The sequence below is a fragment of the Leptosomus discolor genome, chromosome 12 (genome assembly GCF_034619465.1).
Source record: "Leptosomus discolor isolate bLepDis1 chromosome 12, bLepDis1.hap2, whole genome shotgun sequence".
NCBI classification, from domain to species: domain Eukaryota; kingdom Metazoa; phylum Chordata; class Aves; order Leptosomiformes; family Leptosomidae; genus Leptosomus; species Leptosomus discolor.
In genome coordinates this window covers 21,301,738-21,325,786 of record NC_141402.1, presented here as the reverse complement: position 1 = coordinate 21,325,786, position 24,049 = coordinate 21,301,738, and the positions used below count along the sequence as shown (strand labels likewise).

The window sequence follows — 24,049 nt, the reverse complement described above, 5'->3', positions numbered from 1 at the left end:
TTTTTTTTTTCCCCCGCCATGGAAATGAACACGGTACATGTTTCTTCAGGGCTAAAGGAAAGCACCTGTTAAATCCCATCCAAGACATTCCTGGTAGCTTAGGACTTGAGGACTTGATAGGTTAAGTGCAATTTCCTCATCTATTCGTCTCTCCATTTCTCTCTCTCTTTCCTTTTTCTGTCTAGGTTAGTTGGTAGGTATAGTGTAATAATTAGCTAGCATGTAAAGAGAAGTCCCTTCTGGAGTCCAGTTTTGAAAATAGGTAGTAGATTTATGTGACATTCTAACTTATTCTGAAGCAATAGGAAAAACTGGCCTCACCACAAGAATGGGACAGCTGTACACACACGGACATACAGAGTCGATTTTTTTGTTGACAGAACAGAGTCTAATTCTCTGTTTAATTAAAAATACCTATTGATGTGCATAGGTATATGTGTGTGCATACACCACTCCACACCCCCCACCCCACCCCCCCCGTAGATTTTTATCATCTCTATTGTGTAGCAGAAAATGGTGCTATTCACATGTGCCAGTGGTTTCCAATGACACCCAAGGGTTCTCAGTACCTCGGAAAAGATGCTAAAGTCTCCAGGAAATTAAAGTTTGTGAGAAAAGATTAACCACTTACTTCCCTAAGCTTTCAACCTGTCCCAGGCAGGCTGAAAACCAGTAGCCGTGTGCTATCCCACTGGAAGGCTCTAACGGCTGGAAGGCTCACACGAGAACAGCACTGCCGCAGGAGCGGGATTCTGGCTCCGGTACTGAGGGAGCACGTTGCAGGGCTTTCCCTTGAGCTCGCTGCTGGATGCTGGGTGTCCCAGGAACACAATTCGTTGGCTTTGCAATACGCAGCACCATGGACTCCACACGATACTGCACAACAGGTTGGATATAGTCACTGTAATTTCAGAAATGCAGAGTAAACACGGCTGTATCAAACTGTGCGAGTACACACTTACATTTCCTGAATTTCAAGTACGGACAACCAGTTTTCCAAAATAAACAGCCACACTCTCACTTTTAAGGTACATTTTCTGTCACATACACTGGAACTTTTCCATGTGTTTCCTCACCATTTAGCCCTAATAACTGAAAATCAAGTACTTCTAATTTTTACCTATGGAAAACCAAACACCCAACAGGCTGCAACAACATGTACGGATGGCCACGCTGCAGTCAGGGAACAAGCGTTTACTAAACTGTATTTTTGTTGGACTTGCAGAATACTGAAGAAAACACAGTATAACATGCAGCTGGTGAGCATTTTCCCGGTCATCATTGCAGGAATGAGGCACTGCATTATTATTTCAACATCTGGGAAAACAGAGAAATGACATGGGAGCTGTGTAAGCTGGTAATTGTGCCTCCAAGCTTTTAACCTTGAGGAGTAACTAGAACGTGCTTTTCAGCAAGAGAACTAAGGGAAGAATCCAAGTTAGCCCAGTTCAAAAGTCTGCTGCTTTGCTCTGGGTATCGTGCTTTCTCCCTGAGGATGCCACAAGTAGTATAGGAAGCATAAAAACCCCAAAAGTTTAAGAACTGTCACCTTGTTTGAGACATCACAAAATGTTGCATGTGGAGGTAGCAACATGAGAAAACCCAGCCCTATTTATTTATTACTCAATGCTTTAGTAAGGCTTTAAAAGCACTGATAGCCAGGTATTCACTGTGTCCATTCACAATAAAAACCAAAATAGCTGAAAATTACACACATGGGTAGCAAAGGACTGAAAATCCCAAAATATCAAAGAACAGCCCCATATAATCCTGATTCTGTTCTTTGTAAGCAACTCAATCACTGCTCAAAAGCCCTCTGCCTGACGCACTACACATTCAAGTATTGTACTGAATGGCTTCGGTATAATTTCTTTGACTCTGACGTTATCAATGAACTCAGAGAACCAACAGCTTTAACCAGACCCTGCTACCTCACAAACAGGTTGGGGTTTGAAAGTGTAGCTCTGCAGCAGCATGAGCTGCTGCTGCTGCCTTGCACTAAGTTGTGTCCAGTGCTGAGCTCAGGTGTGTGATGAGGTGCTCAGGGACTGGATCTGGCAAGAGCTAGGGGTTTGGGTTGGTTTTCTTTTGTTTTTTTCTAGTTTTCAGCAAGTTCTTCAATCATCTGACTAACAATCCATAGGTCTATGACCATCTCCCTGTTAGATTTGTTTAGTCTATTATGGAATATGCAAGATAGCTTAATAAAACAAAAGAAAAAAACACCTTTAAAAAAGGTCTTGTAAAACTTAGTAAGAGAGACAAAACATGGAAAAAATAAAATATCTGAAATCTGTTCTTAGTGCTATTCCCTTTAACATCTTTTCCAGCTAAGAAGAAAAGGAGTATCTACATAAATGGCAGTGATGATTCTTCTGAGAGAAAAAAAATTATTTGAGGTGACTGGGAATTGCTGCAACTGCTATTGTTGTGATCTGGAAAGTTTCAGTGGGAACAAAACCTGAGTGCACAGAAGGAAAGAGCAAAGAGCAGTCAGGACAGAATATGCAGCCTGTTTCTGTGCTCACCCCCACGCACGGCCATCTGAGAAAATGACAGGCAGGACAGGCTCTGCGGGCTGCAGCCGTGACCGCTCAAGCACCCCTACGTCGGCAGCACGCCAGCCCCCCCTCCCTGGCCCTAGCTCTGCGTTTCTCCTCCCTCGCTCCAACAGCGGCACTTTTTGGGGAATGTGGTGAACCGGGTCAGGGAGCTGAACTGGCAAATACCAACTGAACACCACCGGGGTTCTGTGGCCAGGGCCGCCCCCCGCCTAAAACACAGGGCCAGCACCAGCAAGACCAACAAGAACCTGCACTGGGGCACGAGGTGACCCAGGCAACTGCAGTCAAAGGGAAAAGATGGCAATGCTCTTGAGTTGGGTTGGAGTGTTAAGGACCGGCAGCTTCAGACACGCCTGTTTCGGGCTGGCTCAGGACAATGCTTGTCTGCTCAGGACAGCAGTTTCCAAGTTGTCTTTTTGTCCACAGAAGTTGGCAAAATAATCAGTCCTGGTCAGCTCAGCTACAGTCTGTTAAGACAGAAAGCAGAAGGAGGGTAGGAAAGAAGGAGGGCAGGAAAGAAGAAGACAACAGCAGCGCAGACCACATGAGTGAGAGTAGTTGTCTCTCGTTTCAGGTGCGGTTCAGGGCTCATGCGAAGCCATGAAAACAGTCTAGTTGGTCCAGTCCCTCAGAATCTGGGCAGGGAAAGCCCTTGGTATTGCTGGAAACTGCTAGGGTCTCAAAGGAAGAGCAGTGTAAGTATCACTCTGTCCTGCTCCCGCTCCCTCTGATGCTGCTATTGAAATAACAGAACCACACACAATTTGCATGACACATGTCCTTAATAAAGCCAGAGCCCTTCTTGTCTTACCATCAGATCTCACCCAGAGGTCTGCTTCACAGCACATGTCACTCAGAACACACTCGATGCAGCTTTGCCTGCTCTGGAGGAAAATCATCTCTTTCTAAGGCATTCTCAACTTACTGGTTACTGTTTTAAAAAGCATTGATTCTCAGACTCAGTCAGTAGAAGAGACTCACTGGCGTGATTACCTCTGGGGCACTCATTGTTAAAAATAAACAGCTATTTTTAACCTCTGAGACTAACCATTCAGTCCATTAGTACTGCTTTTGAATGCCCTTCCTTTACATTTCATGTCATGCAAAACAGTTTTCTGTGACCTTATGAAAATACACACACTAACTGAAAAGATACTGGAGAATGATTGTATAATGCTTTTGTGAAGTGTGAGGAAAACCAGATCTTACCTGTGAGCCCCTTGTTCATACGTGTAAGAACTGAATGCCAAAACGTCTCGCCATCTCATGTGTTCCATCAATCCAATCCAGTTTGTCTGACAACTGCAGATCCCCACGGACCCAGCTGACAGAATGATCAACCGTTTTCCATGTGTGAAAGGCAACGCCTCGTTATAAACCATCAGGACACTGTTGCTCTTTCTACTAATAACAACGTGGTTTTATGACAGCTTGTTACAAACCAGCAAACAAAATTCCCCCCAGGACATTCTCATACGGCTCTTTCAAAAACGTGGCACACAAAAACAAACACTTAGGTATTCTAAAGATAGACACAGACTGTGCTACAGCAAACTGCTGTTAAGGCCCATCTCAATGACATACTTTGTACTGTTTTCCCCACTCCCCCAAAGGACTACTGAAACAGAAACTCCAGTTTCTCTTCCCCTGTTTCCATGGGTTTTTAACTGAGTGGACTTTGGTGGAACAAACCCCTTCAATATTAACAATCAATACAACTGTTAATATAACACCTTCTGTATTAACAACACCTATCTCACCTGCACATAGATTTATAATTTCAGCACTAAACCAAGTTTCCACCTAGTTGGAAAGTATTTAACTTGAACAGAAATCATCTGTATGTCATGAATGACGCTCAGATCAGTACTCAGCTTTATGAGCTGTTCATAACACATAACACCAAATCACTCCAGCGAAGAGTGAAGCCAAGTGTGATTCGTGTCATATAAAGGCTATTTTTAAGCCACTGTAGTTACTGTCTTAACATCTCACACACTGTTTTGTTCTCCTTTTAAGCCTAGCTTTGTTGGCATGCACCGTGAAGTGAAACAGAAACCTGGCAGTTCATTAAAAGTTTTTCTGATGAATAGTACATACAAAATAATAACCTTCCAGAACTTCAAAATGGTCCATCTATTCAGATACGTTGGAACTGGGACTGAGCATTTGCTTTGGTTTTGTGCACTTTAAATAGAAAAATACACGGAAATTAAATATTGAGGGTATAACTACACAACAGAGCACAGCACAACAGCAGAGTAAATAAGCTCATGTTGCTGCATACAGACTGTCCAAGCACCTGAGCTAAACTGATTATTTCTCCCTACGCTGACTTTAGCTCACACCTATTCCCATGTTAAGGATCTGGCCTTAAAAAGAACAAACAAAATGGAGCAATAGATCCACCGGCAGACATCTGCCTTATTATCAAACCAATCAGACAGCACTCGGAGAGTAAATAAAGGAAAACGTTGATGAAGAACACGAAAGCCCACATTTTCAAAAGGGTAATTCATTAGATGCACCTAGAAAAACACAGAGGCTGCGTTAACCTGCGTGATGTCTTTCATAGTCAGAGAAGTCCCTACTTTTTAAAAACTGTGACAACTCAATTTGTTAACTTTGTATTAGGATTCTTTGCTAAAATGGTAAACTTACACAGTTAGAAGTCACGAACTATTTACAAGTCAGGAAAGAATGTCCCTCATCAGTTGAAAAGAATAGGCGGAATTAAGTAAATCACAAAGGTCAGGTCTGAATTTGGTCAGAACAGGACTTCTAAGGACTGAACCATCTGAGTATTAAATGTAAGGTCTTAAACAGCAAAGCAATGAGTAAGTCTGACAGCTTAAAGTAAGTTCAAGTAGTTAATTTAGTAAAAGCACCACACTTGACAAGTTGTGAAAACGGGTAAGTTGTTCTCAAAACCCAGAAAGGAGTGAAAAGGAGCATCATTACGTAACATGACTGAAAGGTAAGGGCTTCAGTATTTTACGTTCCAGAGACACACAAAACCCAGTCTCACCCAGTGATAGAATGCTCTATTTGAAAAGGTGTACAAACAGAGAACAAACAGTTACACAAGTTACATGAAATGTTCAACAAAATCTACAATCATTTAAAAAAACCCCAGTAAGTCAAATACATTAACCTTTTAAAACTTTATCTCATTTCTCATTGTTCTCCAAACATTTAAGATAAGTCACCCAACAATATTGATTTCACTCATTGTATCTGACCCAAATTCATCCAGCTCAGCCACAAATCAGTTCTCTTTCTTTTCATCTAAAGACATTAAAAGAGAACAGATTTAGGCAAGTTACAGGACAGTCAAGACCGGATCAAGCTATCCCTCTTCCAATTTGAGCTCTCTAGAAAAATAAGAATCCATAAAGACTTTCACCGATTGCACAAGATTGTGTATTTACCAGTCTTCCACACAATCTCCAAATAACACTCCCCCAGGTTTTCCTGCTCTTGCACGTCCAAGACAGTGCTTACTTCGATTTCATTGAAATGGTGTCCATGGCAATATATTTTCCATAGCAAATATATTGGTTAAGCAATGCCCAACGTTACTTCAGAGCTAGCTGCATGCACGAGTGCACGACATTAAAAAAAAAAAAGAAGTTATTTCTGCCTTGAAGCATTTCTATCTCAAGGCTTTACTTGTAATGACCTTACCTAGTCGGAACGAGGTCACGGGAGAGAAAACTCAGTGCCTTCTGCCCAGTAAAAGCAAACCCACCGCAGTGGCAGCAGGCAGGCTTGAGTTCTGGATAGCCCAGACGGAAAGAGAAGGGAATAGGAAGGCACAAACGGAGAGGCAGAAGCAGCACTCTGAATCTCTCTGTAAGGCAACGGTGACTATGGCACAGGAAGAGATACCCTCTTTCGCCACCCTTGGGTTTTTTCATACTTTGAAATACTACAACACAAAAGAGGACAGTCTGTGTGGTAGATGCTTCTTGAAACTGTCTTTTTTCAGTCAGCCTAAGGCTATGGTTTTGGTATTTTCCTGAGTTTACAGGGGTCTTGTTTAAAAGGTACAACTCAGGTTGAAATTAAATATGAAAACACACTGCAGTATTTGATCCTCCAGTCTTGTTCCTTCTTAGTAGTTTCACAGAAGAGAAAGCACTTTGCAGCAATTTTCCCTCCATTCTAAATCCACACCCATTTTTCAGCTGTTGGTTGTGTACTCTGCACTACTCAGAGACCCCTGCACAGTACCCTACTCAGAAAAAGCAGAGTATTTTGGACAGAGCATACAGCAGTGTGCATACACGATGCTTTGCAATAATGATCGGAACTGAGCAAGTAGTTCCTTGGGCTGCCATGAAGCACATTGACCCTTGAAGATAGAAGTAAAAATTGCCTGAAGTTCTGCAGAACTGCTGTGAAACAACATAATACAGACTTTGAAATACGCATCAGATCAATCCAAATATGGGTAAGAAAACCTATTTGTTATTTACTGACCTTATCAATAAATCACAGAGCCTTAACAAAATTTGGCAGACCTTTCATACACTTCATAAAAATGCACACCCTCTTTTTAACCTCCTGACTGTTTCAGATTTTTAAGGAGGAAAAAGAGCAATTTCCCTTTTCACGTTTGTTTGGAAAAAAAGCCCCACAAGCAGCAACATTTTTTCTTCTGCTTTTCTTCATTTCCACATGCTGGATCTCCTGTGAAAGTGAGGAACTTAAATTTCCCCCCGCACCTCGCCCCATTTTGGTTTTGTTTGTTTTTTGTTTTTTTTTTTTTCTTGGAAGCAGAAGCTCTCAGTTCAACATTCAGCAGTGTCATCCTAGTTCTCTTTTGACTTGTTTAGGAGATTCCCCATGTTTCTTGAGTTCACTTCATGTCTTGCTGGTCACAAAAGAGACCCACTGCCCCGACGAACAAGAGACTCTGCGTGTGACTAGCATCGCAACATCACCAAACCCTGTAGCGCTGTACAGCTGCTGGGGGCAATATATCACCAGAACCACATGAGCCTCCTTGGAAATGAAGAAAGAAGCAGAACTGGACCTTCTCCCTATCTTGCAAGGGCATGAGATGAAATACAAAGAAGTGTCCTCTCACCCTCTGCTGCCCACGCCCTAACTTTGAGCTGTGAGGCAAAGGAGGATACGGGAGGCCACAGCGCGCACCCGCAAAACGCCGCTACGCACAGGCACAGCACTCACTGCTCTTGTGCTGTGTCCTAAGGAGCTACGAACAGTTCCCTTGGAGATGGCAGAGGCAGCACCAGCCTCAGCTGATAAAGCCAAACCAGTGAGAAGTCCAGCTTGCTTTTTGGTAAGGCGAGATCGCAGGAAAGGGAAGGAAAAGCACCCTCCATTTTTATTTTGATAGGAGGAAAGAGGAGCATAGTGCTTGAAGGAGCACTTCTGTTCTGAAAACACAGCATGTGAACAAGGGAGGGAAATAGGAACCATAGGGGTTGGAAAAGGACAAGGAACACAGAGGGGGTCAAAACCACGGACAAGGAGGCCGCAAAGCAACAGAGAACACCCCACTTGTACGTTTATGGCCATGCACGCAAGCTCACCCTTAGGGCATGACAGTTTTGAGAGGAGCTCCTCAGTGTCAACATTTCCTTATCTTTCTCCTGCAGCTCAGTCAACAAAGAATACTGACCTTACAAGAACATGAGTTCTTAGAAACATTTTAAGCGTTACACAGGCCGCTTCTGGGTGTGCATCTACCTCCTGTCACAAGAACACCGGTACTATGAATACCAGGGCTGTGGAGATCACACCTACGTCCTGCAGGCCCACTCCAATTTTATGTCCAAAGATGTTTAATGATTCTAGTAGGTACCCTGAACGACATCTACATATGGCTGAACCCAAGGAGAAGCAAGAGAAGGTTTGGTAGCAGAAGCACCTCCAACACACAAAACCTAACACACATGACTTCTGAAAATCAGTCTCGGTTCATGGATACAGGACACACAGTGGCACACACAAGGAATTTAAGAATGCAGAAAACACGCAAAACCAGAATCTCATCGGTATTTCAAAATTTTCTGTGTGTGTGATTGTACCTACAATAACACAACAACAACAACAGGGAAGATGTCCATCTGTAGAAATACTCTGTATTGATTTTCTCACTTTATTCCAGGGTAACACCATTAGAGTGGTGCTGCAAAGCTAGTGAGCTCTCCTAAGAGCTCCAAGAGACAGAAAGCACAATCCTCCCCACAGATTTTACCTAAATCCCCAGTACTTGGGGTCAGCTATTTGTATACAGCGCAGATCAGCACAAGTCAGTAAGTTCTGAGATGACACAAGGAGCCTAACAGGGAACTGGTACTCAAATCTTTCTACTTCACAAGTAGGGTCAGCACTCCGCACTGCTGAGACTGAGCTAGAAGCAGTACATGCCACCCAGACATTACCCTGCACCGATACAGAACTGAATCAGATTGATGCTGTGGGTTGATATTTAATGTACTTTTTTTTTAGGTTATGGAGGAAGATCTGATCAATTTACCTGCCCTCCAGGATGTTACAGGCCTAGAAGTTAACCTGGTCATCCAGCAGCTCACATGACCAAAGCAGTCATTCTAGAAAGATCCATGGCTGGCTGTAGGAGGAGGCTACTACTTTAACAGGCAGTTCAAAACCATTTCAGATCCCCTCTCCAAAACTCTTCTTTGCTTAAATATTTGTTTGAGCTTTTGTTTGTTCTTTCCACGGTTTTCTTAAGTAGACTACAACTTCTCATCACTTCTTCACAAGCTCCTAATACAACCTAACAAAAATATATCTTATTATCCTCCAGAGGAGGAAAACACAGGTTTGAGCTCTCTTCTGAGCCTTCTCTATTTTTTCAAAATATTTTAAAATGCATTGGAGCAGGAGTCAGACACAGTGCTGATCCCATCTGTTTCACTTGTGTTGAAGTATTCCTAGTTTAGAATTCTTTGGTGCTCACTGCAATCACCAGACCTGACAAACGTAAACCTGCTGAAAGGATACTCTGCACGCTAAGTGAGCTGTGAAACGCCCATAATAAAATGTAACTCAACCTGAACTATGCAACTAAGCGTTGCCTGTTTCCCTTTGTTCTATGGCTGAAGATTATTTCATCCCTTACTGACTTAGTAGTATGTCTCTCCTCAGACTCAGACAGTTCTTAGCAGGCTGTAATGCCTGAGGGCAGCAGCTGCAGTCCATCAGCAGGAGCAACCAGAGTGCAGCTCTGTCAGCTGTACTGAATTTATCCCTGAATTTCACCTACTTAAAATCCCGGTCCTTTATCCAAACAGTTAACTGTCACCATTTCCCTCTTGAAAAACAGATACCATAAAACCCTCAGCAACTGAACACCACAAAACGAGTAAAACTTTTTGATAGGGTCGTATTAGGAGACAGCCATAAACCTAAACTGTTTCCACTTAAGCAACTTGCAAACAAACCCTTTCCTTTTAAAGTAAACCTCTTAATGATCCAATTTGAATGTGTAACAACTTATACTGAGGTTTATGTTTGCTGTAAGCCATTAACATCATTCCAATTAAATGCTTTTAAATGTTAAGGAAACCATGTCTAACAAACCTTCGTAAAGAAAATCAAACCATGGAAATGGAAAAGCAAGGAGCCTAGAATTACAGAGTTTTTCTAAATCCAGCTTGTGACAGAGACCATCTCTCCCAAGCAGGTGCAGAACAAGTAACTTCACTTTGGTTTTGTCAAACAGATCAATGATATTCATTCAACACTGAGGAAGAGCTGAAAACTTGTTTTTAGTTTTGATTCCATTAATTTCTACTACGTGGAAATGACTCAGGTATTCCTTCTTGCAATTGAAGACAACAGAATGAGTTAAAAAATTTCAACAAAAGAAGGAACAAAATCTGAAATACAAACTAGTTGGATAAACCTATTTTAATGCAGGTTTATTATATGCAATTCTTCCGTCACAGAACAGATTGACAGAACAGTTGAGGTTGGAAGGAGCTTCTGGAGACCATCTAGTCCAACCTCCCTGCTCAAAGCCTATGACCTCGTCTAGTATTTCAGTTGGCTTTGGATTTTTTTAATTTGACTCCAGTTTCTACACAAATGTATGTTTCACAAATTCATTTTCACAAATGTATGATTTTTGTGTATAGGAACTGATGTGTTTTGCTAACCCGTTGGAGCACGGGTGGAAGGAGCCATCCCCCATGCTGCCCAGCACCGTAATACAGAATCCCTGCTTAATAACACTGAGTTGCTAGTGAGTTTTCTTTGAGTCAGTTCTATCACTGCTTCAGCAAATGCTTCCCAGGCTCTGGAGGTGAAGTGGCCTCAAGAAAAACTCAGTTTGGGTAAACACCAATATTTTAACTATGCAGAGGCAAATTAAGCTTCAAAACACACATTTAAAGAGATACACAGACGCACAAGTCAGCAGAGCGTGTGTTTCTGTGATTTTTCTGAACACAAATGGCACTAAACACATGACTAAAACTTTCTTAAAACACACACTTAAACCAAAAAATGGTCCAAGTTTCAGATGCTCAAATGCCTACAACTTCTACAGCCTAAACTTAAGAACATAATAGGTGTAGAACAAGGCTTGAATTTTCCAAATTTGCCAGAAGTAGGGAAGTACAGAGAAGCTACTATAAGCTGTCTTAAAACAAGAATTTTCACCATAGTGAAAAAAAAAAAAACAATGAAACTCAAAATCCAAACCAGTTTGGGTTTTTGTATGGGGATTTTTTGGTTTGTTGGTTGGTTTTGGTTGTGGGTTTTGGATTTGGTTCATTTGTTGGCTGGATTTTTAAATGACAATCAAGTTGAGGACATCAATACCAAGTACAAAAAAAAACCCGCAAACCACTCCCTCTCCCCACTCCCTCTCCCGTAAGTAGAAGTAGGATGAGTTACCTCCTCTTGTTGTCCCACAAATCCAACTCTTCTACAATCCTTTCCTCCCTATATCTAAAGTATAAAACGAGCTCGATCTTGTTTAAAAAGCAGTGACCATCAAGACAGAACACAAAGGCTTACAGCACCGTCAAGACTCAATGGTTGAAACCGTTTCCTCAGTTGCAAGTCGTGCCATCCCCTTACCACTATGTACCTCACAGAAACAGTACTTTCCCCTTCTCTCACAGAGGAAAATAAATTCTAGATTGGAAGGTAAAAAAGAACGGGGGGCGGGGGGGGGGGTGTTTGAAGCGGGTAAGCAAAAGCCTCAGCTCTGACCACGGAGGCGAACATGAGGTTTATCACTCACGACGCTGCTCCTGGATCCCACGCTGCCACCGGGAAGGTGAACTCACCCGGGAAAGTCGAGTTTCAGATTTATTTCTGTCCGAGGGAAGGAACCGCAGGGAGATCCTGCCTACGTCAGCTCCCCAGCCACATCCCCCACGGCGCCACACGAGTCTCCCCAGCTCGCGCGCTCCGTTTTGAGATGAAAAACAGCTAAAAAGGAGCTACAAGGCGCTGGCCCAAGGGCACCTCCTACCTGCCAGCTCTGCAGCCTCGTCAGAGGGGGGGGTCAGGCCCCAAGCCCCGGCGGTGGCCGATGACCCTGTGCCCGATCGCGGCTTTGTCTCGGAGCCGCGCGTGCCTCCCGCCCGCCGCCCCGCGAGCGCGTTCATCGCCGCAGCGGCGACCGAAGGCGGAAGCAACCGGCGGGACGCTCGCAGCCCCGGGACCGTTTTCCCGCAGGCGCCGGCACGGCGGGAGACGCGGCCCGGACGCGCCCGCCCTTCCCCGGGCAGCGGAGGGGCCGCCCTGACACCCCCCCCCCCCCCCGCCCCGGGCCGCCCTCCCCGCGCCGCGCCGCGCCGCTCGCACTTGCGGTGAGAGCCCGGGGGAAGAGGCGCTGCCGGGGCCGCCTCGCCGTCCGGCGGCGGGGCCGGCGCTGCGGCTGCCGCGACACCAGCCCCGGCCCGGGCCGAGGGAGCTGCAGCCCCGCGGCCGGGAGGCCTCTCCCGGCGTTAGCGCCGCTGCGGGGCCCCGGAGGGGAGCGAGGTAACGCGGCGTCCGCCCGCGGGGCCTCCGGTCCCGCTCTCTGCGTCCCTGCTGCCGGGACCGCTCCCCTTCCCTGGCCGCCCCGTGCCTTCGGAGAGCCGCCTGCCGGGGACGGCCGCGGCGGGGTGGAGGTGAGAGGGTTTCATCTCGGCGCTGCCGGGGGGGGGAGGCAGGGAGGGAGGGAGGGGAGGAGGGAGGGAGGGAAGTGCTTGACGGCCCTTGCCGTAACTCCAGACCGTGGGGGCTGGGAGCTGAACTGGGAAGCCGCAGCTTTCGGGACTTGTCACCTTGGCCGTGACGCCGTACTCGAGGTCACCTCGCCGGGAAGCGAGGGAGGGCAGAGCTGAATCGTTGGACTCGGAGATGCGGTTGTGTTTAACTGAAGCAAAATGACAATAAATGTCCCTGATTGTGCTTTCTTGCAGCACGGAGTGGGTTTTCCTTACGAGAACCCTCGCTGTTGAAAGCTATGGGAACGGAGCCGATAGTTTTGAATTCAGGTGGCCTCTTAAATGGCAAATAAATATGTTCCATGGAAAGATAATGTTCTAGCTTTTGGCTTTGTAGGTGAGGTAAAAATTTCAGCTGTTGAGCTGCAGCAGGCACGCTTCTCTGTAGCTTCAGTAATGCCAGTGTCAGTAACCCTTGCTGCTTGTCAGTGTGGGTTTTGAGGGGAGATGGTATTTTACTTGGTATGAAGGACTCAACACTGTTTTACTGTCTGCAGTTACAATTTGATGCTGTGTTGACCATTCGCAGTGTGTTCAGAAGCGTTCTTAGCCTCACCTTCCTTCAGAGAAGTCCTCTCTGATGTCTCTGGTGTACCTACTGTTCTACAGTTTCCCAAACCTCAACCCAAATAAAAAGGCAGTACCTAGGAATCATTCCCTTTTGGGTGGAGTTTCTACACAGTTTTGTGTAGGTGCCTCCAGCAAAGAAGATAAAAATAGTCATTTCAGTTTCTAGGTGCTTTGCCTGAAGTTTCTGCAAAGCTTTAAGCTCGCTCACATAAATCAGGCTTTAGAATTATCTCTTGTTTTGTTTTGTTTTGTGGTTTTGTTTGGGTTTTTTTAAACACAACTTTTCCTGTGTCCCTTGAAACAACTCTCCTGGTAGAGGTGGAGGGAGAAGGACTGGGAACAGTCATGCCTCAGGGGTGACATAGCCAGGCACGCTGCTGGATGCAAACTCTAACGGACTGGAGCCCGTGGATTGCAATTAGACAGCCAAAACTGCTGCAGCCCCCAAAGGTGTTCCTCGTGCTTCTGAGTGTGGCTGTGCTCGAGGCAGGAGTGTTTGGCCTTCCTGTGAACCGCCAGTTGAGCCCTGTGCTTGAGGGTGCTGTAACACTGGGTAGTATGATGACTTGGGGAACTTTTCTGCCCAGTTAGAATCCCACAACTTTGCAATGGCAGTAACTTTTGTAATTATATCTTTTTTTACGAGGTGCTTGATGAATGAGGAGAAGCTGAGCCTGGAAAGCTGTGGCTGAGCAACCCTGAGGCGATACTTATGGACTGGTCCCACGTGTGGGATTGGAGAGACAGGAGCAGGTCAGTTAACAAACACATCCATCTCGGAGGGGACATCAAACAAGCTTTTTTTGGCAATGAAGGGGGAGAGAAATGGCTAGCTTCATCTAACTAGAGACAGGCTGATTCAAAGTGTGAAAGTCTCATCGAAAACAAAGAACCTTGGAGTAGTGGAGAACTTGCTGTGCTTCAGAAGGTTTGGTTAAAATTTAGGCACTCACGAATAAGAACGTCTAAATACCTGTAGCCTGTGCACGTAAATACAATGTAGGCAGAGAAGTTTCTTGGAAAAGCTTTACACCTTTACCGTGCTTTACCAGTTCAGCAGTGTCAGCAACTGGAGATTTTAAAAGCTCTGATTCTCAGATCAGAGTTCACGGTACAGGTTTCTGGGTGTGCGCTGTGTGTTTTATTCTGGCAGAAGAACAGGCCTGTATGCCCTGCGGTACCTTGTGGGTGTAGCTATCAGTAAACCTTCAAGGTGAACAGTGTGTGTATGTCCAGAGAACCCAGTTATTTCCAGGCCCACCCACTTTCCTGGAGGATGGTGAGGACTGTGCAAGGACTGAGCTGTGAACGGAAGGAGTTTGCCATCAGCTGAAGTAAGGGTCTGCGGGGTTGTTTTGTGTTTAGGAAAGATAATTGGCTGCTGGTCTTACAGTTCATCGAGCCCCTTGCTTCTGTCAGGAAAAAGGGCAGCTCTCTGGTACAAGACCAGTTGTGCTGGTGGGTTGCTGGGGAGGTGTTCAAACCAGGGCTCACTTGCCAGGGGCAACGTCAGGTGGTGAAGAGGGAGACCCCCGGGTCTGAGTTGCCGGGGCCAGGAGCAGCAGTCGGTCTCTACCCAGACTTCTGGAATGCCGTGGGGACAGGTTTGCTCGTGCCAGGCTGGGGTGTGTTAGATACAGCCTACACTCAGCCACGGGGAGTGGAATTTAGGGGTGGGATTACTGTGCAGCACAGGGGGGCACAAATTACTGTGTTTTCATCTCCCCCTTTAGCGTAAGACTTAAGTTTTTGTACGGTGCTGACTCAGCAGCCTATTTCAACATCTTAGAATTAGGAAAGATTGTTTCACAATTAAAGCCACTGAATTTAGTGCTGCTAGTCAGAAGCTGGAGATGTGAAGTAATTCGAATTCAGATGTTTCATGTGGCTGTAAATGATTCCTGGGGGGTCAGTCTGTGGGTGCGGGGGTGGAGGCGGCACAGCAGGAGGTGTGTTCCTGCGGGGCGGGTGGCGAAAGGGTGAGCGTGCGAGGGGAAACCTCTGGGCATAGTCACAAGGGAGACTTGTGCAGGACTTGCAAAGTGGGGGGTTTATGTGGTACAAACTGCCTACAACGGTGGGCACTGGTGCTGCACTGAAGAAGGGAACGTCCTAACCCCTGGCCCGTGTTGCCCCCGAGACTTCCTCATGTCACATCCCACTTCTTCATTGCCCCTTCTCCATGGGCTCAGGGTTACAGTCTTCCCGTGTCTCAAGAGTGTTTCTGACCGTCAGAACAAATTTCTAACGGGTTTAATATTTAGGAAAATGAATGTAATACTTATTGTAGTTTACTCATGCATTAATTACTGAGTTGGAAAAAAAGCCGTGTTCTTTGAGATGTGAGCCATGTTCAGCGTCCTTGTTGTGATCCATTTTATACTCATGTTGTGTAATGCTGACCTTGGGGATGAAGGTATTTCTGCGTGTTTTGTTGACTTACATCTTGAAAGTGAGGTGTTGATATATACGTTGGATGTTAGGCAAGACAAAAACATAATAAAAAAGCACGGTAATGGTATCTTTCCCTCTCACCCAGTTATTATGGTAGAGCAGGTTTTTTTGTTGGGGTTTTTGTTGTTGGTGGGTTGGGTTTTTTTTGTATTTAGAATGGTCTGTCTGTTCTCTGTTTAGACACAGAGTCATGTGAGATATTAAAGCTGTTGTGACCTGATGCATCTACAGCTCCAAATTAGGTGGATGAGTGGGTTAATTGATACAATATTGAAACAGAGGAACCTATTTTATTGTAGTTCTAATTTTGCATACATACGAGATATGATGTGATAATATTTATGCAATGCATGAGTAACTATTCATTATTAAAAACTGTAGAGCCTGAGGTTGTCTGGCAGGTATGTTTAGGCTCTGCCATATCACGAATGCGGCATCACAAAGTAAACAGTGAAGTAGTTTAGTTGTCCAGCTGTTAGAAACACAGTAGGAAATCCCTGGCTTCTCAAGCCATAAACTGTGATATGAGTTTGCATAATACAGGCGTTTCTAATTCGTCTTGGTTAGAGAAGACGCTTCACTATAGTCTGCAAAGGCAGTGTGATTTGGCCATCTTCTACCTGTTTCCATGTGAAACTTTTTAATGGCTTTTTTTCCTTTCTATACCTTTAGTGATGGTTATGATTGCTAATAAGCTTCAAGAACTTCTTATTACATCTGTGTTATCTCCTTTTTTTTAAAAAAAAAAAAAGTAATTCTGTCTCTTTTCAGAGGTGTTGGACCCACGCAGTCATTGTCAGAAGTCCTGTAGGTGACTTCAGAGAGGCGCCTATCCAATTATTTGCTTGAGAGTTGAAATACAGAATGAAATCAAGTGTAACCGCTTGTGTCCACACTGACATTTTCTTTGAGGAGAAAGAAATAGCAGAAACAACTTCTAACCTCCTGTACAAGAGAGCGGAGTGTCCTTCCTGTTTGGCTCGCAGGCAGCGCGATGCTTGTCTTCCCTGGAGTTGGTAGGGATCAGAACGACCCTTTCTCACGGGGTCTGACGTGCGTGTCTTGCCTGCAGGAAGGCGCTCAGCTGCCGGGCTGCCTGCCTGCCAGCCACCCACCCTGCCTGTACAGGCTGCTGCTCCTCTGGCGTGGGGAGCTCTGCACCAGCCTCCGTCTGTGTCAGGCTGGGTGTCCAGGCTGGGCAGCTCCTGGGGAGTCAGGGTCAGCCCAGGCTCCTCATTCCACCTGCACAGTGAAGGGGCGGATGGGCACGTGGAAGTGGCTGATGCAGATGTTCAGAAGCCGAACGTCCAGCAGTGCAGCAGCTCGTGGCTAGTGCCAGCTGTGGGCGCTGGCTCTGAAGCTGCCTACCTAGTCTTTCTGCCTCTTCTTCTGGAGGGGTTGTGCTCAGCGAGGTGTATGAACAAGGCCTGCCAGTGTTCTTCTCTCTGAGGGCTTTTGTGTGCTCCTGTGCTCAGCCATCGGTTTGTAAAGGTTTGCTGGTACAATCTAGGAAGTTAAAGTACTTTGTGCTGTGGTGGTTGGGGGAAGTGAAAACCTGAGTTTTAATTGAAAATGGTGGAAGGATCAACTCCTCGTATGGACTGTGCTGGCACTAAGGTTTGACAACTTCTGTAGGTCTTTTGAAGGAGAAATCTCGTTGCATTTGGCAAGACTATGGGAGTCATCTCTTGATGTCCTGCATCTTTGCGTAGTAAGAGCTTGAAAAGCAAGGAATCAAACTTTTGTTTGAACCCAAAAATCCACCTACAGTTTTCTGTTGCTCTGTAAAATACAGAGAGTAAAATTTTGACTACAATAGCAAAGTGAAGTGAAGCAGCACTAGAATTCATGTTTGCATCTTAGCTGATTGAGCCATTTTATTCCATTTTAGCCCTTCGGTGCTTGGAGCAGACTGGCTTGTCTGTTGACACAGTGACTTGGACAAAAGTGTAATTTCAGAAATGCTGTAATGCTGCCGTGGTGGTAATACAAAGAAAGCAGAGTTAAATTCATGCTTTGAGGTGTAAGGTTGTAGGTATTATTTGATGTGGTAGTCTTTGTATCTCTAAAGGAGTTTCACAATGTTGCTGCTTATATATAGAAACAATAGCTTTTAATTCACTAGGCAATGCTGAAGTACGAAACAAAATTTCGTTACCTTCTAAGGCAGTATTTCCTTTCAACACACAAAAAAAAACCTTTGAGAAATTGCAAGGCCTGTTTATTAGAGTAAAATCATAATGAAAACGGGGTTTTCTGTTTACATATGGCCTTTTGTTTAGTTGGTGATTCTTGAATTGTTCTTGTTGCTAACTTGTGGTGTATGGAGGTATCAAAGTTTTGATTTATTTCCTACCAGCTCTTGGCCATTTCAAGCTCTTGAGTCTTTCCTCAAGATTTCCGTGACTGCTTCAAAATGAGTATGTGACTGTTCAGCTGGGTGTTTTTGTCAGGTGCTTATTCAACTGCAGGAAGACAGAATCAAGCTGTAAATCCAGCCATAAAGAAATCAGGGGGAGACTAGATGTCATGTTAGGGGAGACATTAACAAATGAGCTGACATTGCTAAATTATTGCTTTGCTTAACAAGCCTGAGTGCAAAGCAGCTGAGGACACTGAGAGTAAACAGCATACAAGATACCTGTTGGTGTGTGATGAGTGTTGTAAAACAAATAGGTGAAGTGTTTTTAAAAATCAGAATTCTGATTTGGGTGTGATTTGAGGCTGCTAAGTGACAAATTTTACATAAATAGGTACACATTTTAAAATTGCATTTGAAGGGTGTTAGCCTGAGAAATGTGTGTTCAGTTGACAGGAGGGCCTTTGGAGAAGGCAGATTAGGAATTTACCTAAGACAAAGCAACATGCAATTTGAGGAATATTATAACTGATGTCCTCAACTGCCACCTTATGTATTTGTCTCTTTTTGAAGGGTTTTGTATTTTACATTATGAAATCACTGATCCAAGAATGAATCTTACTTCAGGGCAGTACAAACACTCAGCCAAAGAGGAGGATGTTCTGAAGTCACTCTTGCGTGCTTTTGATGATGAGTTTTTCTGAGGCTAGGTGTAATTCAGAGTAGGGGTTTGCAGTCAGCAAAATCTGAATGCATTTCAGGTAGGTGTCTAAGTTTGGTGGCTTCTCCTTGGTTTTCTGAGAGGGGAAAAAAGCAGAGGCAAGTGCTCCAGCTCTAATCCGGCTCCCTTCTAGCAGCAGTAGCTCTGGTCTGGCTCAGTGAGGGGGCCTGCTTCTCTTCTTTCCTCTGTTCTTACCTTCCCTCCCCTGGCTGGGCTGTGTATCTGATGCCATGCAAGTGTCTGTCTCTCCTCCACTGCTGCTCACTTGAGAAGGAATGAGCTCATGGCAGGAACTCGCTGCTTTCTACACTCAGCTCGGGATTAACTTTTCATTTCCCGCAGTGCTCCTGCCCCGTAGCCTCCTTGGTTCACTGTCCCAGTGCTCATGTCCCAGCATCGTTCCAGTTGCCGTCACTTCCCATATTCCGTTTTTCAGAAGTGGGCACTTCTTGTCAACAGCCTTCCAGTCCCTTCTGTGGTTTCATAGGGAGGGGCTGAGGATGCAAAGTGGATACAGGCATTGTGGTGCGGCTTATGCCTCTGCCTTCCTTTCTCACACCCTCTCCCAAACTACCCCAGCGTCCAGCTCCAGACAGGGGGTTATTCTGCAGGCTGCAGCGTGGCCTCGCAGATTGTCGGCACCGTACAGTGTAGCTCCACTTCCAGCACACCGTTTCTGCGCCTCGCACGGGCAGGCTTCTCGTGCTTCTGAAGAGCTCTTTGGAAAATAGCCTCCTGTCCTTTTGTTTCTTTTTTTTTCTCCAGACGTTTATAGCTTCTGTGAGCTGTGAATAGGGCTGGAGTAGGACTGAGGAATTGGAGACCGTGTAGTTATTCTGAGATTGTTTTCCGTGTTGGAATTTTGTCAGTATTGAGATGGGAGGTCGTTAGCCTCTAACTTCCCTGGTTCTTAAAAGGATGTGTTGTCTGGTGTGTCGTGGGGGTGTTTTTTGGAGAACCTTCTCCTTTTTTGAGGCGTTTGTTCCATACTTTGTATAGATTGCCTGCTGAGTTGTTTGAGCAATGAGAGGCTGCCTGAATAGACTGCGAGATTCAGCTCTGCTGGCATGAAACTCCTTCAGTAGCAAATTTAATACTTATCTATGGTACCGTATATACAGCTTGCTTTAATTCTGTTTCTTGAATAAACCTTAAAATACTGTGACAAAATCAGTGTTCTAGAATACAGATACTGCTTTCATAGCCGTTCTTCTGTTTGCTACTGTAGATCACCTCTTGATCAAGTCACTGAATATAGTTGTGCTTTTGTAATTCGATCAAACAAATACACGTATAACTGACACTGCATGCTTACAACTCCATCAGCTGGAGGCTTCAAAGTGTTTCACAAAGTAGCTGCATCTATATTGGGTCTAACATATAACTTGGGACTGATTTTTATGATCAGTGCCCCTAGAAGTAGGCTAACAGCATATCTCTCTCAGCTACAACTTCCAGTTCTGTCACATACTTCTTAAGGGTGCTCTTTGACTGCTTGTTGAAATATCTTCTTTTTCAGTGTGAAAAGTGAACCTCCTCAAAATAACATGCTGGCCTGGAAACAGTTGTCTGTCTTATGTTGTCTCTCTCTGTACGGCCTGTTTGTGTGTCCGGGTAAACACAGTCACATCCAAATGGTGTGAAAAGGTTACCAAGTAGCTGTCTTGAAGTTGATGACTCTGCAGCTGTAAAAGTTACTGGAAGGTTTTGGCGCTGTTAGTGAAAACTGATTTAGATTTGGAAAGCAGAAGAAAAGAAAGATATTAAGCCCAAGTGATGTAAAGGCCAACGTTTAGAGGTAAAGCCCAACATCTAGCCGTAAACTACACATCTAGAGGTAAAGGCCGACATATAGATGTAAAGCCAAACATCTAGAGGTAAGGGCCAACATATAGATGTAAAGCCAAACATCTAGAGGTAAGGGCCAACATCTAGAGGTAAGGGCCAACATCTAGAGGTAAGGGCCAACATCTAGAGGTAAGGGCCAACATCTAGAGGTAAAGGCCAAGCATCTAGAGGTAAAGGCCAAGCATCTAGAGGTAAAGGCCAAACATCTAGAGGTAAAGGCCAACATCTAGAGGTAAAGGCCAACATCTAGAGGTAAAGCCGAAGCGATGTAAACCCAACGTCTAGAGGTAAAGCCCAAGCGATATAAAGCCCAACGTCTGGAGGTAAAGCCCAACGTCTGGAGGTAAAGCCCAAGCGATATAAAGCCCAACGTCTGGAGGTAAAGCCCAACGTCTGGAGGTAAAGCCCAACGTCTGGAGGTAAAGCCCAAGCGATATAAAGCCCAACGTCTGGAGGTAAAGCCCAACGTCTGGAGGTAAAGCCCAACGTTTGGAGGTAAAGCCCAACGTCTGGAGGTAAACCCATAGCGATGTAAAGCCCAACATCTAGTGGTAAAGCCCAACATCTAGATGTAAAGATCAACAAACAGAGGTAAAGCCCAACATCTAGTGGTAAAGCCCAACATCTAGATGTAAAGATCAACAAACAGAGGTAAAGCCCAACATCTAGTGGTAAAGCCCAACATCTAGATGTAAAGATCAACAAACAGAGGTAAAGCCCAACATCTAGTGGTAAAGCCCAACATCTAGATGTAAAGATCAACAAACAGAGGTAAAGCCCAACATCTGGAGGTAAAGCCCAACATCTAGATGTAAAGATCAACAAACAGAGGTAAAGCCCAACATCTGGAGGTTTAAGCCCAACATCTAGATGTAAAGCCCAAGCAATGTAAAGCCCGACATCTAGAGGTAAAGCCCAAGCGATGTAAAGCCCAACATCTAGAGGTAAAGCCCAAGCGATGTAAAGCCCAACGTCGGGAGGTAAAGCCCAACGTCGGGAGGTAAAGCCCAACGTCGGGAGGTAAAGCCCAACAAACAGAGGTAAAGCCGAACATCTGGAGGTAAAGCCCAACATCGGGAGGTAAAGCCCAACATCGGGAGGTAAAGCCAAAGCGATGTAAAGCCCAACATCTAGAGATAAAGCCCAACATCTAGAGTTAAAGCCCAAGCGAAGTAAAGCCCAACATGTAGAGGTAAAGCCCAACATGTAGAGGTAAAGCCCAAGCAATGTAAAGCCCAACATCTAGAGTTAAAGCCCAAGCGAAGTAAAGCCCAACATGTAGAGGTAAAGCCCAACATGTAGAGGTAAAGCCCAAGCAATGTAAAGCCCAACATCCAGAGGTAAATCCCAAGCGATGTAAAGCCCACCATCTAGAGGTAGAGCCCAAGCGATGTAAAGCCCACCATCTAGAGGTAGAGCCCACCATCTAGAGGTAGAGCCCACCATCTAGAGGTAGAGCCCAAGCGATGTAAAGCCCATCATCTAGAGGTAAAGCCCAACGTATAGAGGTAAAGCCCAAGCGATGTAAAGCCCAACATCTAGAGGTAAAGCCCAACATCTAGAGGTAAAGCCCAACATCTAGAGGTAAAGCCCAACATGTAGAGGTAAAGTCCAAGCGATGTAAAGCCCAACATCTAGAGGTAAAGCCCAACATCTAGAGGTAAAGCCCAACATCTAGAGGTAAAGCCCAACATGTAGATGTAAAGTCCAAGCGATGTAAAGCCCAATATCTAGAGGTAAAGCCCAACATCTAGAGGTAAAGCCCAAGCGATGTAAAGCCAACCTCGAGAGGTAAAGCCCAACATCTAGCCATAAAGCCCAACATCTAGAGGTAAAGCCCAAGCGATGTAAAGCCCAACATCTAGAGGTAAAGGCCAACATCTAGAGGTTAAAACACAACATGTAGAGATAAAGCCTAACATCTAGAAGTAAAGCCCAAGTGATGTAAAGCATAAGATCTAGAGGTACAGCCAAACATCTAGTGGTAAAGCCCAAGCGATGTAAAGCCCAACATCTAGAAGTAAAGCCCAAGCGATGTAAAGCCCAACATCTAGAGGTAAAGCCCAAGTGATGTAAAGCCCAACATCTAGAGGTAAAGCCCAAGCGATGTAAAGCCCAACATCTAGAGGTAAAGCCCAATATCTAGAGGTAAAGCCTAACATCGGGAGGTAAAGCACAACATCTAGATCTAAAGCCAAAGCGATGTAAAGCCCAACATCTAGAGGTAAAGACTAACAAACAGAGGTAAAGCCCAACATCTAGAGGTAAAGCCGAAGCGATATAAAGCCCAACATCTAGAGGTAAAGCCGAAGCGATGTAAAGCCCAACATCTAGAGTTAAAGCCCAACATCTAGAGGTAAAGCCCAAGATCGGGACGTAAAGCTCAATATCTAGAGGTAAAGCCCAAGCGATGTAAAGCTCAACATCTAAACGTAAATTCCAAGCGCTGTAAAGCCCAACATCTAGAGGTAAAGCGCAACATCTAGAAATAAAGCCCAACATCTAGAGGTAAAGCCCAAGCAATGTAAAGCCCAAAATCTAGAGGTAAAGCAAAACATCTAGAGGTAAAGCACAACATCTAGAGGTAAAGCCCAAGCGATGTAAAGCCCAACATCTAGAGGTAAAACCCAAAATCTAGAGGTAAAGCGGAACATCTAGAGGTAAAGCCCAACATCTAGAGGTAAATCTGAAGCGATGTAAAGCCCAACATCAGGAGGTAAAGTCCAAGCGATGTAAAGCCCAACATCTAGAGGTAAAACCCAAAATCTAGAGGTAAAGCAGAACATCTAGAGGTAAAGCCCAACATCTAGAGGTAAATCTGAAGCGATGTAAAGCCCAACATCAGGAGGTAAAGTCCAAGCGATGTAAAGCCCAACATCTAGAGGTAAAACCCAAAATCTAGAGGTAAAGCGGAACATCTAGAGGTAAAGCCCAACATCTAGAGGTAAATCTGAAGCGATGTAAAGCCCAACACCAGGAGGTAAAGTCCAAGCGATGTAAAGCCCAACATCTAGAGGTAAAACCCAAAATCTAGAGGTAAAGCGGAACATCTAGAGGTAAAGCCCAACATCTAGAGGTAAATCTGAAGCGATGTAAAGCCCAACATCAGGAGGTAAAGTCCAAGCGATGTAAAGCCCAAAATCTAGAGGTAAAGCCCAACATCTAGAGGTAGAGCTCAACATCTAGAGGTAAAGCTCAAGCGATGTAAAGCCCAAATTGTAGAGGTAAAGCCCAAATTGTAGAGGTAAAGCCCAATATCTAGAGGTAAAGCCCAACATATAGAGGTAAAGCCCGACATCTAGTG

The 24,049-nt window shown here is 44.9% G+C and overlaps 1 long non-coding RNA gene across 1 annotated transcript in view; it reads left to right on the top strand.

Moving 5' to 3' along the window:
* The first annotated feature begins 12,652 nt into the window (after nucleotides 1–12,652).
* LOC147414628 (uncharacterized) overlaps nucleotides 12,653–24,049 on the top strand; it is a 49,035-nt gene continuing 37,638 nt past the window's right edge. The window contains exons 1-2 of the long non-coding RNA XR_015183841.1: nucleotides 12,653–12,694; nucleotides 14,010–14,116. This is a non-coding gene — a long non-coding RNA (uncharacterized LOC147414628). The remainder of the gene's footprint in view (nucleotides 12,695–14,009; nucleotides 14,117–24,049) is intronic.